The following is a 13,240-nucleotide window of genomic DNA, read 5'->3' on the forward strand; positions in this document are numbered from 1 at the left end:
GCTACCACCTCTCACGCAGCTAGCTACCACTGTCTGCCACCGTCTGCCACCTCTCAAGTAGCTCGCTACCACATTAAGGTACCTTCCTAATTTCTGAAGGAAAGGTGATTCTGTAAGCCAAATTGATCGACACAATTTCCATTGCTTATCTCTAGTTTCCACCGTCTTCAATCAAAACTTCATGCTCGAAATGAGTTTCCTTCCATCCCACTTTCCCTCATCTCCATTTCCAGGATCTGCCCGAGAAATTAAGTAAACGACCGCAATATTTAACTGTAACTTGGAAGAATTCCCGCTTCTGCGACTATCTTGGTCCCAGCCACTTTCCGGGTTGTTTCGATCTGTTCCGTGAGCGCACTTGGCTTTAGGAAGCTTCATATGTGCCGGCTTTAGGTAAATTTGGTTGAATAAATCAACTCTTCGGCTTCAGATTGAGGAAACTTAGTTTTACACGCAAAAAAATCGCTATATTATCTTGTTATTTTAGTTGTAGAGGAAAGTTCCAGTTTACATCACAAGGAAAGGAACCGTTGATATTTAAAGGAATTGCGAAAAATTTACTGTGTTAGAGCGAGGAGTCATTCTTTTGTGAGCTTTTAAACTTTTCTGAACTGGTCTTATTCAAAATAGTGCTGATCGGACTTTCTTGTTTTCTGTTTTTAAAGTCTGAATGAAATTATATACATATGATAAAATTGTAAAGTTTGCGAAAAAAAATGTTGTTTGTGGGTCTTCCATGCCCTCCATGCCGTCAAATTTGAAGTTCATTGTAAGTTTCCTGAATTTTTCAAGATGGTAAACGTTTTCGGCGAGGGATTATTTTATGTTGTTTCTGAGCTCCTGCTGTCTTAGCCCTTTGTGAAGTGTATATCTGATGTAAATTGCATTATAGCATGGATTCTCGATTTTGAAAGAGACTTTCTAAGGCATTGAACCGGGAATCATAACAGGAGCTTCACTGCAACTCCGCTTACTTTGTATATCAGTGGAAGGGTTTGGACGGAGAAAGTTCTCTTCCGCTGCCTTCAGAGCGTAATATTCTAGAAGGTAGGCTCTCAGAAGTTGCCTCGGTGGAATTTTCAATCTTGAGCAGGGTTCTGTGCTTCTGTTTTGAGCGGATTTGCCTTCTGTGTATTTTTAAATATCGGAAATCCGAGGATTTGTTACAAAACATCATCCTGAACGCACGAGGCCTCTTGCATCGAGTGTTAATGGGATTTGCATGTTATCTGTAAATGTGCTGAGTTGTACTTACAACCTGGTATATATCACCGAATTTTGTTTTCCTAATTTTGTTTCTTTTTCATTGGTATGAGATTGGCGAGAAATGGTGGGATTTTCTGTTATCAATTTGTTTTTAGTAGCAAGGCCGGGTTTTGCAGCAAACTTTTGTCCTTTACTTCCGAAGCTTGATCCACTTCTTATTATATATATATATGTTTAAAAGCTACAATGTTTAGCTTGGCAAGTCTTAAAGATATTTTTTCTTCACAAGATCAAAAAGTTTCAAATAAGTTGTATTTAATTTGGTTAATGAACATATCTAAAAATTGTTTCTCCAGGAACCGTTTTCTTTATGTTGCAATTTTAATGTCAATATTCTAATTTATTATGTTGGTAATCCTTTTATAATGTTGCCATTTTTCAGATCCAATTTCCTGGGATTCTGTTTATGTTTTCTGAGGCAAGTTTATCTTCAATTCATTAGAGTTTGTGGAGAATATTATGTGCCATACCTGCGAAACCTTGCAAAAACTCAAAATCTAGGCAATGGGAGGCAGACATTCAAAAAGTATTCGCCCGAGGCGTTACAGTTCTTCTTCGTATGGCCCTTCACCAGCATGGGATTCTTCATCCTATGGTCCTTCACCAGCAGTTCCATCGGAAACTTATGCACAACCAGCACAACCAGCGACTAAACAGAAGTTGCAAAGGAGATACTCCCGAATTGCTGACAATTACAATTCACTTGATGAGGTATTCTTACTCTCCTCGGTTTTTGCATACCATATATGTTGTTAAAAATTAAGTGTTTACTACTTTGCACTTTGGTTTTTGGATGCCATACATGTTAAAAATTAAGGGTTTACTATGCATTTTCAGGATGGGTTGTTGTCATTTCTTTGTGATGGATTTGAAGTCATATGGTTTTTTCTTATTATTAATCAGATATGTGCCTTAGATTATATAACTTATTCGTTTCACCGGTTTTCATATTTCTTAAGCTTAGTAAACATTTAAATCCAGTGGAATACTTAATTTGAATTGAAAAATAATGCTCATTGTTGAGATCATATTCAGTAGTATTAATTCAAGACAATTAAGTAATTTATTTAGGTCAACAAACAACGCAACAGTTTTGGTCAAAGGTTTAGTCAGATTGTAATGCTCTAAAGAACTGGCTTTGCATGGGTTTCGATGTACCTGATTATGATATTTGAGTAATTAGCTTGTATTATCGCATGTATTTCAGTGTGAATTGGCTTGATAAGTTATGGTTATAAGCGCTATGGGGAGAATTCTCTGATTTGTTTCTATTTTTATCTTTTTTGTAGGTGACTGCAGCTCTTGCACAAGCTGGCCTCGAATCTTCCAATTTGATTGTAGGGATTGACTTCACTAAGAGCAATGAGTGGACAAGTAAGTTCTATTATCCATGATCCTGAAGTTTTTAATGTCATAATTTTCATGCAAGTTAAAATTTTAAAATAGCCAATCTGCCTCTATCCAAATGTGGCCCGCTATGTTTATTTGCTCAAGAACTGTTAGTGTGTTTCTGTAGGCAGCTCATATATATTGAATACAACTTCAATCAGTTTTTTAGTTTAAGTTGATAATTCTGCAGGCTTTTTACTTTTCAATCCAAATCAAATTAAAGTCACCACTTCAACATTTTGTTATGGATTTTAGGTGCAAGGTCTTTTAATCGCCGAAGCTTGCACCACATTGGAGACACTCCAAACCCTTATGAACAAGCGATTTCGATAATTGGGAGGACCTTATCTGTATTTGACGAAGAAAACTTGATCCCTTGTTTTGGTTTTGGGGATGGCAAGTTTTGATCTCTATTTCGATTGAAAATCTTGTTTCAATTTGGCTCAATTTATTTTTCTTATGTTGGTTAACATGAATTCATAACATATGCAGCAATATGGTTATTGCTAATAACGTGTTGTTTATTTTACAGCTTTGACACATGATCAAAGTGTGTTTAGTTTCTATCCAGATGATAGGTTATGCAATGGATTTGAAGAAGCGTTGAGACGCTACAGGGAGATAGTCCCACATCTTCGACTGGCTGGTTGGTTAATGAAACTTTGACATTCCACCTGAAGATATGAAGATTAATTACCTTTAGCATTATAAGCCTTAAGTTAGGAAAGAGTGTCTGACTGGTTTACTTGATATGTGTATATGTTGCGTATGCCCTGTGTTTTCTTATACATTTCTTGTATGTTCTTTTCTTATTTAGGGCCAACATCTTTTGCCCCAATTATTGAAGCAGCAATCCGTATTGTGGAACAGAGTGGTGAGCAGCTATGTTACCAGAAACAAGAAATGGGAAACGAAACGAGAAACGAAAACGGTATGAGAAACGGAGTTTGGAGGTTTCGCACTCAAGAAACGAGGAGAGAGAAAATGAAAATAAAAATAAAAAATACAGCGTTAGTTTCAATTTTCAATATAGTTTCAACTAAATTTCCAGCGCAAATTTTATTAAAAACCTAAATAATTTATTAAAAACCTAAATAATTTAAATAAGAAACTGATGCTTAGCAAATTGACTATTAAATATATACATTCTTATGCCATTCTTATGCCTCCTAATCAATTAAGTGTATACATTTTTATGCATTTTGCGCTTTCAGCTAATTATTGTTTCCTTAATTTTTTTTCCAAATAATTAGATATATATATATAAACAATAAATAGAATTTGCAATTAAATGTGAATTTCTTGAGCCACATATAGAATAGTGTTTAAACTATGAATTTTAACAATATATATGTTAAAGGAAAATAAATCAACTAAAAAAAGGACAATAGTACAGAAATGATCAACTTTCTATATACTTGGCATAAGCCTCTAGGTTATTGAATGAATACATGAGCGAAATCTACAATAAAGAGTGAAAATACAAGGCTGAGAATGACATGCAAAAGAGCGAACTACCACCCATAAAAGATTTCCCATAAAATATATGCACCCGTTAGCTAAAATAACCGTAGAAAACGGGGTTTCCGTCTGGTTTCCATTTCTTACACGTTTTTTACGGGAACGGTGGCAACCGTCCCGTTTCTGGTAACATAGGTGGGCAGTACCGTGTTCTCTTGATAATTGCAGATGGACAGGTTACAAATCTTCTCTATATGGATTGGTTATTAAAATGAATTGTTAGTTTTGATGAAGGGACTGCTTTGTCTGTTGTCTGTTTAGTCAAAATTTTTAGCATTTCTTGATTTATTTATACCACATACCTTGACAGCAATGGGTGTTATTATTGTTTTACAGGCATTGTTGTTGCATCTGTACAGTGAGCAAAGTTTTGATCCTTATTTTGAATCTTAATGAGAGTCTTCAAGTCCTCTTAGGCACAATTTTTTTTTATGGTCATTAGTATTGTTTTGGTTCTAAACATAAACTTTTGTGAATTGTCATTATGGCCTTTGTTGTTGTGTAAAGTTTTACATTTTCATCGTTGGTTGGATCTATACAAACTAGCAATCTTCAATTCCTCTTCGGTACAAGATTTCTGCACTATTTATAATATATATATTGAGCATGGTTGTTCATGTTGTTTGTGCATTAAGTGTGGTTTTCCTTAATCATGAATCATGATCATAACCTTCCTTGATGCTGCACAGTTTGTTGTTTTTTTTATCATGACAAAAAGTAGAATCTTCAAATCCAACAGACCTGCGGATGGTTACACTTTTTAAAAAAACATTTGGTTCCATCTCTATTTCGTGGGTTAAATATTTAAATCATATGAGAGAAAGCGAATAAGCATAAATCATATAATGTTTAAACCATAAGTTTGGCAATGCGCCTGATGAACATAATATTTATTGTATAATAATAATGTCACGACAAGCTTAAGCCTTAAAGTACGATTTTTCTTCTGCTTATACAATCGACAAATGACACCAACGACAAATAGTTAAGAAAGGTGAAACAACGGCTTGCTTGTTCTGAAACTGCTGGTTCTAGGCTTCTTTTCTACATGTCTTGATTATTCTATGTCTTGCTTATTCTAAGAGTTTGCATTGTGGTTGTGGCAGACCCCGGCAGGGACTACCGCCACGGCATTGGCTCTCTTGTTTTAATAAATAGTATTCAAATATTATTATTCTAAGAAATTATGTTACATTAGGTAAATTGTGTATTAATATAATAATAATTGTTTAAAGCTAATGGTCCAAAGGTAAACTCTAATATGTTATTTTTATTAATTATTTAATCAAATTGGCCCATAAAATTAATAATTTATGCTTATTTAAAATTCCAATATTATTAAAATAGTATTCTAGTTAAAACTTTATTATTTAGTTACATTAGGTAAATACCATAATTAAAGTAATTAAGGTAATTATGGTATTTACCTAATGTAACTAAATAATAAAGTTTTAACTAGAATACTATTTTAATAATATTGGAATTTTAAATAAGCATAAATTATTAATTTTATGGACCAATTTGATTAAATAATTAATAAAAATAACATATTAGAGTTTACCTTTGGACCATTAGCTTTAAACAATTATTATTATATTAATACACAATTTACCTAATGTAACATAATTTCTTAGAATAATAATATTTGAATACTATTTATTAAAATAACATTGGAATGATATTATATATAGATTATTATACATGACCTTTATATTTAAAAATGATTATTTAGATTAACAAAGGAACTCTCTTAGTATATAAGCTAATAATAATAGGTTTTATGTTTTAGCGGTTTCTAAGAATATTAATAAAATAATTAGTGGTTTGACTAAGACCTTTGGTCAAAATTAGCCATTGGCATTATCGCTGTTGGAGTCTCTGCACACTCTATTTAATCAAGCTAAGCCGGATTGGTTCTTCAACTTGTCCTGAGGATGAACCACACTGGTTGGTTCGAAACGCGTCGACAAAAGATTGGTTATGTGATTTTGCCGAAGATTATCTAAACAAAGATAGACAATGTTAAGATCAATGATTAAACATTGCTCCTGAAAATAAATTATAGCAAGAAAAAGCCAAAATGAAAAATAGAACTTAATTGAGTCAAAACTTGATAAAGCAACATGAAACACGTATATAAGATTACAAATTTGTGAAAATCATCTGAAACAAAATGATATGGCAACCTGAAATTCTCGAGAGATTCTATTTTCTCCATCTTGCAAACATCATGGAAATCAACACATGAGATTGCCTGCATGGCCTTTCTTAAATTAGAATCAAATATAAAATATCAAGTCAAATACCAAAAAACACATCATTCCTATAACAACAATTCAATTCCAATTATCATATAAATAAATGACTGCTTCATTTTCAGATAGCGTTGGTAACTCCAAATTCGCTCTTCCTTCTTGGAAGGATTGTGAATTATAGTTCCTTCATCAAAACACGTAGCGGAAGCCTCCTTCAGATATATTAAATTCCAAGTTGAAGACAGACTAACAATTCCATTCCATTTTGTTGAATCTAGGTGGCTAGGCATATGACATGGCCGCTTCATCGGCTGACCTGCCTAAGGCAGGGACTTGCTGTCATGCAGCTTTGATAATGTATATTCTATGTTGATTTGATAGAAAATTTATAAAAAAGATTGGTTTCTTTGCATACATGTTTTTTTGTTTTTCGAATATTATGATTTTTTTGACAAATTCAACTAATAATTTGGAGGAAAAAACTTAAATTTCAATTTAGCAATCAAAATATGTTGGGTGTTTTCATCTTCTCTTCTATGTGGAAGTTGTTCCTTGTTCTTAGAATCTCCAATTTAGGACAGCTTCATACATGTAATTTCAACCTTACAATATTACTTTCATAAAAATATAATTACTTTATTATAAATATAATATTATAAATTTTAGTTTTATTATTTATATTATTTTATTATTAAATATTTATATCATTGCAAAAAAAATTAATAAATAAATATTAAATAGTAATTTAATTATTTTTACATGTTGTTCATTGAATATTATTTAATTAAAAATATTAAAATATATATAAAAAAGTAAATCAATTATTGGACCCTTTTAGTACTTCTTAATATTTGATTTACCGAAAACCATTCGATCATTTATATCATTCATCGAACTACAAACTATTTTAACATAAATATTACAATATAACCAAAGGATTTGAGAAAATACCATGCCATGAGATATTTCCCAAATAACTGCTACAAAGAACAAGTGTCTACACCAATGTTTGTTAGGTTGAACCATCCCTACATTGTGTTCTTGGTGTGCATTTAAGCATGCTTTGGATTCAACCAACCAAACAAAGAAGAGAGCCCACTATTGCCCTAGCAAGGTCTGCATTCAAGTTGGGATCTAGTCTGGGACCCTTTACAGTTTGTGGTTTTTTTCACAGGAATTCGATTTAAATCTGAACCAAAGGTTCCGAGCCATGTAAAATTGCACGAAAAATTACTATTTCTTAAATATATATATACACAATTTGAAAGGGTGTCTAAGATTATACCTTCGGTTCACACAGATCAGAGACAATTTAAATACCCTGTGTCATACGCGAAGCTCGGACCAAACGCAGGTGACAGGTCATGTCCAGCAATAAAGCTGGCATTTTGAATTTCCTACGTGGATTTTGAAAATTATTAATAAAAAAATTCCATGGATTATTGATTGATTTATGCAGTTCTCAAATTGCAGAAGCGAAAGCGAGCTGGTTGACCTGAACCAAATGCACCTATTCGGAAAGCCCAAAAACTGCATTTCTGACTATATCCTAATATGTTTTCCAAAACTCAACACATGCGTATTGAGATTATGATTATGTCCTATTTAATAAACCCTAAATGCACCTATATGAAATCTCTTGACAGCACATTTACCTAGTTGCTAAGCCTGTCTTGATAAAACCCTGCTCTCAAAGTCGCTTTAGTACCAAGAAGCTCTATCTTCACATTGCTTCCCATTTCAATGGGTTTCAAATTCGCCTCCTTGGCTCTATCTTCACATTGCTTCCATTTCAATGGGTTTCAAATTCGCCTCCTTGGCTCTATCTTCACATTGCTTCCCATGGGTTTCAAATTCGCCTCCTTGACCTTTCCCCGCCAAGCAGTCACCGATATGCATAAGAGGAACAAAACAACCCTTATCTTCGTACCATGTATACAAAACATGGGAGGGCATCACAATGCCAAGAAGTCTCTAAAAACATTTTATTTTCCCGTAGTGCTTCTAAAAACTTCTCTTGATCTTAAGACATGAGGCTAATTGTTAAAATGAGTTTCCCACAAATTAAACTTCTAATTTTTTTTTAAGTAATATTAACTATTAGCTAATTATTAACCTAAAATTATTATTAATAACTATATTAATTTAAATTTGATAGTTGACTATTGTTCATTCATCTAATATTAAATTTGAAGGTACATAATGGTGCAAAATGACACCTCCCCGAGTCTTTCTCAAAGGGAACACCTTAGGGCATAACTATACTTGTACCACGTGGCTCCTTGCCCACCAATTTCCTAGGGATTTGAAATTATTACAATTCTAAAATCTCAATCGTACAAATCACCTAAAGAAACTATAAGTTAACGTGTTTCAAACCATCTAGTGTGGCTCATCTTCAGGATAAGATGAAGAATTAGATCATGGCAATAGATTAAATAGATAACTAGAGATGTTTTCTAGTTGTTAGAATATAACATCTACTTTTGACTAAAGAATTGTCATTAATTGATAAACATTTTTTTTAATTAAAATAAAGTAATAGATGGAAATAAAGAATTAAATTAATTTTATTATTCTTATTATTTTAATCAAAATGAACGTTAGTAATAGTAAGGTTAAATTTAATTATTCTAAACAATACAACTAAAAAGAGTAATAAGAAAATCGAAAAAATAAACATAAAATAAACAAAATAAAACTAATAAGGTCAAATTTAACTATTCTGAACAATAAAACTAAAAATAGTAATATATATATATATATATATAAACAATGAATTAACCTAATTTTATAATTTAAATCCAAAAAATAAAATAATACGATAAAAAAGAAAAATAAATAAAGAAATATAAAAAATTTTAATTAAAATAAATTAAAAAATATATAAAAAATTAAATATTATAAAAACTTAGGGTGTACTCCAACCATCGTCTCTATTTAGATTTATAGGTCTCCTTTCAATTTCCAAGACCTCCCTAAGCTTATGGTGATCAATCCTTGAATTGACCCTTGCGTTTTCAATGTAGATGTGATGATTTGTCTTTTCTGCATGTTTTGCCAAAGCTGAGGAGCGAGACCTTCCATGTTTGATGTCAGTTGCATGCTCAAGAATCCTCTGATTAATTGAGCAACCAATTTCATCAATGTGTGGAGTGCCACAAGAGCAAGGGATGACATAAACACATTTCCCATCTTTAGGGTTCATAGGGTCTTTCATTGATCTTAGGGAGCTTTGGATAGTGTTTAGGTGCCTAAATGTGGAAGGAACCTTATGCTTCTTTAGGATCTTAACAATCTTGTGTGTGCTTCCTTAGATAAATAGAAGATGCACCCCTGAAAACCACATGTTCATATTCTAATTAGATGGGGAAATTAATATATAAGTAGATTTTATTGAGAAAAATGGTCCATTTTACAATAAGATGTGTCATTCATTTTTTTTCTCAAGTTAAATTATATTCGTGTCGCCCGCCCAGAAATTTCGTACCAATTTGAGATTATTCCAATTCTAATAAGTTCATATTATAATTATATGGAGAAATTATTATATAAGCAAATTTTATTTAGCAAAATGGTCCATTTTACAATAAGATGTGTAATTCATGTTTTTTGTTAAGTTAAAGTTGACACATAATCTTTTTATACATGGTTAATTAGGTAACTGTGTGCATTGGTAAACATTCTTCTTGTTACAAGATTTTTTTTGTTCTATTTATGAAGCCTTTGGCTATATCAACCACATTAATATTTTTCATGTGGTTGTACTAGTTTTATTTTAAATTAATATTAAAATAATATTAGATTAGAATATTATTACATTATAGTAGAATAAGAGGAAGTTTAAGATTAAGAATAAAAAGTAACAAAAAAGAATATGATGTTTGGGAAAGGAGAGAGGATGTGAATGCGAGTAATTAAGAATTTATTAGAATAAACAAAATATATTAATTAATTAAAGGAGTTAGAAGAGATGAGGGAACAAATAAATTAATAAAATAATTTGTCAATTTTTTTGGTTATTGTAAGCTTTGCAGGACTACATCTTTATCATGTCCAATATATCACCCCAATAGGGGTAGAGAATTGAAATGTGACTTGACATCATGGAGTGCCTTAATAGAGCATCCCATCACCATCTATCCAAGACCGTGTGGAGGTCAAAATTAATTTTATTACTAAAGAGAAAACGCTAGCTATATATATATATATATATATATATATATATATATATATATAATTAATTAATTTATGATAATATTGGATTAGAAGAATAAAAATTTGTTCATCATTCGAAGAAAGAATATAATAAAATGATGAAATGATGCTAAAGAGGAAAGGGGATACATATGATTTAATTTATTAAGTTAGAAGCTACAATTAAGAATAATATTATTAAATTATGATAGATTAGAGAAGATTATGATTAGGATTAAGAAAGGATAAACTAGAATAATTGAAATAGAATAACAAAGAATTAAAATTTTTAAATTTTTAAAATTGAAGAAGAATTTAAATAGAATTTAAATTAGATTAAGATTAAAAGGTGATAAAGAGAAAAGAAGAGGATCATGAATAAGTGGGAAGGGAAAGCGAGGGGATTATAAAATGGTTAGGCTTGAAATTTGATTTAAGGGGCTTAGGATTAGAGGAAAAGAAATCTATGATGCTTTTCCAAGAATGGCTAAGCTAAAATCCATCTTCTCAATTAAAGTCAGGATGTTTTTTGATTTTTAGAGTTTCCCTACTGATGTGATTAGAGTGGAAGGGGGGAGAGGCCAAGATTTTTGTTTTATCAAAACAAATCAAATGTTTGGTATTGCGGGAGTGTTTAGTGATGGAAAATTTAGCAACTTGGTTATGGTATATGTCAGGGATAGGTTTGTTAAGGCAAGCTTTGAAGGATATAGTAGTTTGTCCTATGTAAGACCTACCACTAGATAAATCGATGTCATAGACTCTGGGGAAAATCATAGAGTCATTATTTTCTTTGGATGACCAAAAGAACTGGCTAAGGGTTGTCTAGGGTTTGAACAAACTTTTGATTTTTTTTTTAGAAATAATTTTGGAGATATGATTGGTAACTCCCTAAATGTAAGGAAGGAATACAAGAATACTTTGGCTAAGAGTAGATTGTTAGAAAAACATTTGATATGGGGGTGGAGAGAAGAATGGAATGCCTTTTTGATCTAGGATGAGGAGTAACCATTAGCTTTAAGGGCCTTAGTGAGATGGGAATTTTAATTGGAAAATGATTGAAAGGAAGAAATATGAATGTGATGAGTAATAGTGGTTTTAAGAACAAGAAAATTTTGAGAAAGATGATGGTGAGAGTTGGCATGGAGGTACCTATTGGTAAGACCTATTTCACTAGACTATGTGGGTAAGAGAGCCATAAAGAATGCAAAAATAAAGGATGTTAAGGAGGGGAGTGGATTGGTTAGCTTCAAGGTCCATAGTGAACTAGATGTGGGGAGAAATGTGATCGAGATGGGTAAGGAAGGCTTTAAGTTTTGGCATACCATGGGACCAAATAAAAAAAGGTATCATCATCAAAGTGCTCCCATAACTTAGGTTTTAAATGGAAGCATTCAAGGGATAAGGTCTCAAAGTGCTCCGTAAAAATTTTGGTAACAATAAGGAAAAGGGAGGAACCCATGGCTATGCCCTCGATTTACATGCAGTAAATTCCATTAAAAGTGAATAAAGTGGTGGTTAGGAAAATCTTGATAAAGTTGAGGGTTTCAGAGTCAACCAACTTGGAAATGGGGTTAATGGCTTCGAGGACAGGGATTTTGGTAAATATGGAAATGAAATCAAAGCTAACCATGATGTTTCTTTTATCAAGTTTGAGATGTTTGGTTTGCTCATTGAAGTCAATGGACTAAAACTCACTATACCATCAAATCTATTACATGAAGTCAATAAACACCATATAATGGTTGCATATGAATCAAGTAACACAAAAACTAATATAACATTTTATTATGCTTTGACATCCAATATTTTCCTATTTATACTGTTCAATTCCTCTTTATAAGAACTCTTCAAGTAGATTGGACTATTGTATATTTAGAAATACTATTTTATAGGTACATACTCATAATAATGATTGATTTCCTTCCACCTTTCTCAATAATCTAGGATTTATTGCACCTATCATCTCCAACATCTCTATAGGGACTCCTTTGGCTAGCTGGAATCCAACCTTACAAATTAAATTGTTCCATCTTAAGGCATCTCCATTCACATAGTTCCACTCATAACTTGGAACTTTCAAATCTACAGCCTCAAGGGTTCCATCATATATAAGGAAAGGGAGGTATCATTCACTCTAAGGTCACCTTGTCTCTAAACATTTCTTTTATTTACAATAGTATATATAGAGTCACACACACACACATGAGATTTGGTCCATATAAGGGGAAACACATTATGAAATTGATTCCACACCTTGTCATCTCAAGTAACCTGGAGATCAACTACTAGAGGAAGATTTCCTGGCTATCATGGGGTTTATCATTTGGTATCTAAAAAATCATTATCCTTCTTCATTCAGTGTGATGGAGTTAAATCCCCTGGCTCCTATCCCAACAGTTCTACTTATCAATCTACACAACATGAAGGCATAATAAGGCTTGCATGATTAAAGGGTTTTGGAGGACACATTTTTCTTTTTATCTAAGTGAAGATATGACTAGCCACATCATTCACCTTAGAGGGATTTAACTTCCACTTTAAAAAGAATGACACACTTTTAGATATGATTTTTGGTAACCTCTTGTAATCACCTTTACAATTAGTTGAAT

At 32.1% G+C, this 13,240-nt stretch overlaps 1 pseudogene across 1 annotated transcript; it reads left to right on the forward strand.

Moving 5' to 3' along the window:
• The first annotated feature begins 551 nt into the window (after nucleotides 1-551).
• On the forward strand, nucleotides 552-3,062 carry LOC149159563 (E3 ubiquitin-protein ligase RGLG5 pseudogene; annotated as a pseudogene). The gene is made up of 5 exons (XR_016261291.1): nucleotides 552-588; nucleotides 951-1,047; nucleotides 1,649-1,977; nucleotides 2,556-2,640; nucleotides 2,911-3,062. The product of XR_016261291.1 is annotated as an E3 ubiquitin-protein ligase RGLG5 pseudogene (transcript).
• The last annotated feature ends 10,178 nt before the right edge of the window (nucleotides 3,063-13,240 follow it).

This window comes from Pinus tabuliformis, chromosome 5_2, assembly GCF_031772625.1.
Source record: "Pinus tabuliformis cultivar Carrire ecotype Pingquan chromosome 5_2, CPIR1, whole genome shotgun sequence".
In the NCBI taxonomy this organism is placed as follows: Eukaryota; Viridiplantae; Streptophyta; class Pinopsida; order Pinales; family Pinaceae; genus Pinus; species Pinus tabuliformis.